This window comes from Podarcis muralis, chromosome 13 (assembly GCF_964188315.1).
Source record: "Podarcis muralis chromosome 13, rPodMur119.hap1.1, whole genome shotgun sequence".
Classification (NCBI taxonomy): domain Eukaryota; kingdom Metazoa; phylum Chordata; class Lepidosauria; order Squamata; family Lacertidae; genus Podarcis; species Podarcis muralis.
In genome coordinates this window covers 4,084,995-4,092,091 of record NC_135667.1, presented here as the reverse complement: position 1 = coordinate 4,092,091, position 7,097 = coordinate 4,084,995, and the positions used below count along the sequence as shown (strand labels likewise).

General features: G+C 52.2%; 1 pseudogene; it reads right to left on the bottom strand.

The window, feature by feature from the left end:
* Positions 1 to 263: 263 nt before the first annotated feature.
* Positions 264 to 2,003, bottom strand: LOC144325215 (proteasome subunit beta type-5 pseudogene; annotated as a pseudogene).
* Positions 2,004 to 7,097: the final 5,094 nt, after the last annotated feature.

Below are 7,097 nucleotides of genomic sequence, written 5' to 3'. Positions count from 1 at the left end.
ACCACTTTAAATAGGCATACTCCCCCCCCCCCCAAAAGATCCTTGCCCGGGAGAGGCTTCGCGCGGCTAAGGCTCCCCCAAGAGCCACGCTCCCTTTAAAGAGCGAGCAGAGAGTGTGTGTGGCTTTTGGGGTCTTTCCCCTTCTCCCTCCTCAGGGAAAAGCCCCGAAGAGCCGCAAACACGCTCCACGTGGCTCTTTAAAGGGAGCGCTGAGCAGAGCCTCCCGCCTGCATTCGCTCCATAAGACACACACACCTTTCCCCTTACTTTTTAGGAGGGGAAAAGTGCGTCTTATAGAGCGAAAAATACGGTAGTTCATGCAGTTTGGACACGTCATCGCTGGAGACACGGATCCAGCCATCCTGGCGTACGTAGTAGAGGTTGACTGTGCCCCCAGAGTAGGCATCACAGTATGTAGCCTGGTAGATGGCGCGGGTGGCGCTGTGGGTTAAACCACAGAGCCTAGGACTTGCCGATCAGTTCAAAAGCACGTCAAAGTGCAACTAGATAAATAGGTACCGCTCCGGTGGGAAGGTAAATGGCGTTTCCGTACGCTGCTCTGGTTCGCCAGAAGCGGCTTAGTCATGCTGGCCACATGACCCGGAAAAACTGTCTGCAAACAAATGCTGGCTCCCTCGGCCAATAAAGCAAGATGAGCGCCGCAACCCCAGAGTCGGCCACGACTGGACCTAATGGTCAGGGATCCCTTTACTTTTACTTTACCTAGATGGCGTGATGGGCCAGATCGCAGGCTTCTTTGATGGTGATATCGTTAGAGTAGCCACGGCGTAGACGGAACCGGAGCCCACCGAGAAAACTTTGCCCGAGATGCGCTTCCCTTCACTGGCCACATAATAAAGGCCTGGCCCTCGCTTGTGGCAGCCACAGATCATGGTACCCATAGAGAGCCCCATTCCCTTGTTGGCCAACAGCTTTGAGGCAGCAGCCACCAATATCTGCTCCTTGTTGCGGAGTTCATAGATGCGACACTGCCGTGCCAGCAGCGCTCCCAGAAGCTGCAATCGGCTGCACCACCAGCCATAAAGGTAAAGGTACCCCTGCCCGTACGGGCCAGTCGTGTCCGACTCTAGGGTTGTGCGCCCATCTCACTCAAAAGCCCGGGGGCCAGCGCTGTCCAGAGACACTTCCGGGTCACGTGGCCAGCGTGACAAAGCTGCTCTGGCGAGCCAGCACCAGCGCAGCACACAGAAACGCCGTTTACCTTCCTGCTATAAAGCGGTACCTATTTATCTACTTGCACTTAAGAGTGCTTTCGAACTGCTAGGTTGGCAGGAGCAGGGACCGAAAGACGGGAGCTCACCCCGCCGCAGGGATTCGAACCGCCGACCATACGATCGGCAAGTCCTAGGCACTGAGGTTTTACCCACAGCGCCACCCGCGTCCCTACCACCAGCCATGGTGCCCAGTAAAAAGGTAAAGGGACCCCTGAACATTAGGTCCAGTCGTGGCCAACTCTGGGGTTGCAGCGCTCATCTCGCTTTATTGGCCAAGGGAGCTGGGGTACAGCTTCCGGGTCATGTGGCCAGCATGACTAAGCCGCTTCTGGCAAACCAGAGCAGCGCACGGAAACGCCGTTTACCTTCCCGCCGGAGCAGTGCCTATTTATCTCCTTGCACTTTGACATGCTTTCGAACTGCTAGGTTGGCAGGAGCAGGGACAGAGCAACGGGCGCTCACCCCGTCACGGGGATTCGAACCGCCGACCTTCTAATTGGCAAGTCCTAGGCTCTGTGGTCTAACCCACAGCGCCACCCGCATCCCTATGGTGCCCAGTAGGTAAGGGTTAATCTCAATGACCTTCTTGACCGTCTGAGAAGCAATGTAGACACCGGGACAAGGGGCCACCAGAGGCAGGGGCATCCCCGAGGCCTGGGCCTCCGCCCCATGGCCGCCCCCACCACAGTTGCCAAGCGCAGGGAGTCAGAACTCAAACCCGGCCCTGTTCACGGGCAGCTGCGGCTCCAGCAGGCTGGCCAGCGCCATTTTGGATAAGGGCTAGTCCTCTTAGGCAAGTCTGAGGTTGCCAGCACTCCCTGCCTCCAGTGGCAGCGAGTTCCACAGCCGACCTCCGCTCTCGGGCTGCAAGAATGGGAAGGGAACCCAGGGCATCATCCAGACTGACCTGCTCCCCACTAAACCCACCGCAGTATAACGCAGATAGGGCCTGCTTTGGCGGCAGCTGGCGCTCCGAGTACGGCGTTCCTTGCATGCGCCAGTGGCCAAACACACACACACACACACAAACTCAGCAGCGCCCAAGCCAGCTGCAAGCCCAACTTTCTGCCCATCCGAAAGACTTCTGCTTTCTCCGAAAAAAGAATGGTTAAGGGAACCCACCCTGCTCTGTTTCCTGGCCTAACAAAGCCTCTCATGGCAGCTGCATCCTGGAGATGAATCTGTACCACCGTCTCGTGCGCCAAACCATCCCATTTTCCCTCCCTTGGGGGAGCTGCACATGGATGGGGTGGGAGTTGCCCCAAGTCTCAGATCCAGAATGTGCCTCTACACTTTCCCTTTGCAGAGGGTAGACAAGGGGTTTCGAAGTCACAATTTGCTCATCCTTCACAGGAAGGCGACTTTTTGCCCCCCGCTGCCGTTTTTTTCATATCAAAGGTGCCGGGATTAAGCAAACTTTTACTACGGATACCGGGAGTCTATCCTGTTTTGGTAGAGGTTTTCCTGGTGCTGGGTTCTCCCTCCACCAGGGACGGATGTGTGCATTACGCGTTTTCTCCCGGAAACTCTCCGCTCAGGGACAAATAAGGATTAAAAAACTGTACTCCAGAACGGCTGCCAAGTTCCGGGCGGGTTTGCTAGGTTACCTTTTGGATAGGCAGGTCTGCGCATAAAGTTTCTGCAGGCAGAAAATTGTGGGTCGTGGCAGAGTTGGGCCCAGCAGGCTGGGGGTCTCTAATAATAATAAACATTTATTATTTATACCCTGCCCATCTGGGAACATTTATTCCCCAGCCACTCTGGGCGGCTTCCAAAAAAAAAAATTAAAATACTGTAATACATCAAACATTAAAAGCTTCCCTAAACAGGGCTGCCTTCATATGTCTTCTAAAAGTCTGGTAGTTGTTGTGGTCTTTGACATCTGGTGGAAGGGAGTTCCACAGGGCGGGCGCCACTACCGAGAAGGCCCTCTGCCTGGTTCCCTGTAACTTGGATTCTCTCAGTGAGGGAACCTCTGTGCTGGACCTCAGTGTCTGGGTAGAACGGTGGGGGTGGAGACGCTCCTTCAGGTATACAGGACAGAGGCCGTTTAGGGCTTTCAAGGTCAGCACCAACACTTTGAATTTTGCTCGGAAACGTACTGGGAGCCAATGCAGATCTCTCAGGACCGGTGTTATGTGGTCTCGGAAGCCGCTCCCAGTCCCCAGTCTGGCTGCCGCATTCTGGATTAATTGCAGTTTCCGGCTCACCTTCAAAGGTAGCCCCATGTAGAGCACATGGCAGTAGTCCAAGCGGGAGATAACCAGAGCATGCACCACTCTGGCCAGACAGTCCGCAGGCAGATAGGGTCTCATCCTGTGTACCAGATGGAGCTGGGAGACAGCTGCCCTGGACACAGAACTGACCTGCCCCTCCATGGACAGCAGTGAGTCCAAAATGACTCCCAGGCTGCGCACCTGGTCCTTCAGGGGCACAGTTGCCCCATTCAGGACCAGGGAGTCCTCCACACCCGCCCGCCCGCTGTCTCCCAAATCAGTACTTCTGTCTTGTCAGGATTCAACCTCTCCTGTGCAAGTCTCATGGAAACAGGCAGGAGGTGAGTTTGGCCCAGCAGGAATCGGCAGCCGGTGCTGGTCTCTGAGCACAGCTGCCATACGCCGACAAGGCCTCCCTGCTGTCAGCAATCGTTCTGCAGCATCCTGCTCTAACCGCAGCTTCAGGATCAAGCGCGAGGGAAGCCCCACATAGAGCGCATGGCAGTAGTCCAGCCTCGAAGCAGCTCCCACACCCCCAGAAAAAAGCCCTGTGGAGCCCCGATCCACACCCCAGCACCCCACACCAGATACTTTTCAACTTCAGTCCTCTCTCCTGTGCCCCATACATTCTGCTCCAAAAATCCCTCCTATTGTTCCTGAACCCACCACACCCGGCTTGGCAGGAAAGTCGGGTGAGTCACTTGCTCAGAAGTGGCCCTTCTGGAAGAGGCTCCAGCCAGCTTGAATTTTGCTCGTGCGAGGGGTTCGCACTCAAAGCACTGTGACACACCTTTAAACATCTGCAGCTCTTCTCCCCCCAGAGAATTCTGGGATATGTAGTTTGTTGAAGGTGCTGAGAATTGATGTAAAGGTAAAGGGACCCCTGACCATGAGGTCCAGTCGTGAACGATTCTGGGTTTGCGGAGCTCATCTCGCTTTTTTGGCCGAGGGAGCCGGTGTACAGCTTCCGGGTCATGTGGCCAGCATGACTAAGCCGCTTCTGGCGAACCAGAGCAGCGCACGGAAACGCCGTTTACCTTCCCGCCGGAGTGGTACCTATTTATCTACTTGCACTTTGACGTGCTTTCGAACTGCTAGGTTGGCAGGAGCAGGACCAAGCAATGGGAGCTCACCCCGTCATTGCGGGGATTTGAACCGCCGACCTTCTGATCGGCAAGCCCTAGGCTCTGTGGTTTAATCCACAGCGCCACCTGTGTCCATTGAGAGTTGATGGGATACCCCCTATTCCTAGGGTTGGCATTTCCCCAAAAGTAAATATCTGGACAAATCCGCCCGGATGTGAAATGACGGCCCGATTCCTGGACATGTCCGGAAAAACCCAGGCGTATGGCAGCACTACTATTCAACCCAGGGCTGGATTTAGGTTTGATGAGGCCCTCAGCTACTGAAGGTAATGGGGCCCTTTATATGTCCAGCTGTCCTTTGTCAACAACAAATTGTTGCTGTTCTTTTTTGTATCGAATATATGCTATATGGGAATTTATGGATGGTGACAGCAGCCACGAAATTAAAAGATGCCTGCTTCTTGGGAGAAAAGCAATGACAAACCTAGACAGCATCTTAAAAAGCAGAGACATCACCTTGCCAACAAAGGTCCCTATAGTTAAAGCTATGGTTGTCCCAGTAGTGATGTATGGAAGTGAGAGCTGGACCATCAAGAAGGCTGATCGCCAAAGAATTGATGCTTTTGAATTCTGGTGCTGGAGGAGACTCTTGAGAGTCCCATGGACTGCAAGAAGATCAAACCTCTCCATTCTGAAGGAAATCAGCCCTGAGTGCTCACTGGAAGGACAGATCCTGAAGCTGAGACTCCAAGACTTTGGCCACCTCATGAGAAGAGAAGACTCCCTGGTAAAGACCCTGATGTTGGGAAAGATGGAGGGCCCAAGGAGAAGGGGACGACAGAGGACGAGATGGTGGGACAGTGTTCTCGAAGCTACCAGCATGAGTCTGACCAAACTGCGGGAGGCAGTGGAAGACAGGAGGGCCTGGCCTGCTCTGGTCCAGGGGGACACGAAGAGTCGGACACGACTAAACGACTAAACAACAACAACAATTTATGGATCTAATAGGTATCTAAAGCCATTTGCACATAGCAAAATATGTATTTTATCAAAGTAATCATTGAACTGAAATACAATTACGAAGATGTATATTAATAGTGAAATACAATTAAGAAGAAGTATATTTGTTGTTGTTTAGTCGTGTCCGACTCTTATTTAAAGAAACAACAAAACGAATTGGACTCCTTGGCAGGTTTTGAAGAAACATACACACATTTATTTGTTAACACAACAGATGGATAATTTAGAGGTTTTTACATTTTTGTAATATGCAGAGAACAATATATGTTAACAAATCAGAAAGAGGAACTGAGGAAAGTCAAGTGTGGAGGGAGGGGGGGAAATACAATTGTTGGAATAATTTGTTATGTGAAAATAGTTAATAATTTGTTTATTTTTAAAGTATGGTGTAGATGCGGCCACAGGCTGCCTTGGGCGGCTGGGAGTTGTAGTTTCAGGGCACCCGGATGGCGAAGGCTGGATTAAGGCCTCGGATGGGGCCTCCTGGCCTTTTTGCGCTACAGCCCCGCTGTCTCTCACTTCCACCCACGCGGTGCAGGAGGTCTGAGGCAAGGGAAGCAGCCTCTGGCCCTTTTGTTCAGATTCCTGCCGGACGCCTGCAGTCATTTTTCCTGCTGGGATATTTTTAGTGCTGCGCCGCAGCAACCCACTTCCTGCGGAGAAAGGATTTGGAAGGGGAGGGAAAGGATGAGGTCCCGATCTGTTATCCTCCTAGCCCCTGACACACCACGACAACGCAGGCACCACAATCACAACATTGGCAAATCATATATATATTTGTGTGTGTGTGTGTGTGTGTATATAATTGTTATTGAATTTTCTGCTTCACAATTCAAAATATTCATGTAGACAACCTTAAAATATCACCGACTTCCCTTCTTCTCTTTCCGTGGTTCGTTTTGCATATCATAAATCCCTGCATAAAAAACGAAGATCATGGCCACTGGTCCCATCACCTCCTGGCAAATAGAAGGGGAAGAAATGGAGGCAGTGAGAGATTTTACTTTCTTGGGCTCCATGATCACTGCAGATAGTGACAGCAGCCACGAAATTAAAAGACGCCTGCTTCTTGGGAGAAAAGCAATGACAAACCTAGGCAGCATCTTAAAAAGCACAGACATCACCTTGCCAACAAAGGTCCGTATAGTTAAAGCTCTGGTTTCCCCAGTGGTGATGTATGGAAGTGAGAGCTGGACCATCAAGAAGGCTGATCGCCAAAGAATGGATGCTTTTGAATTCTGGTGCTGGAGGAGACTCTGGAGAGTCCCATGGACTGCAAGAAGATCAAACCTCTCCATTCTGAAGGAAATCAGCCCTGAGTGCTCACTGGAAGGACGGATCCTGAAGCTGAGGCTCCAAGACTTTGGCCACCTCATGAGAAGAGAAGACTCCCTGGAAAAGACCCTGATGTTGGGAAAGATGGAGGACGCAAGGAGAAGGGGACGACGGAGGACGAGATGGTGGGACAGTGTTCTCGAAGCTACCAGCATGAAAAGCCACCCGCGTCCCTTAGTATATTAATAGTGAAATACAATTAAGAA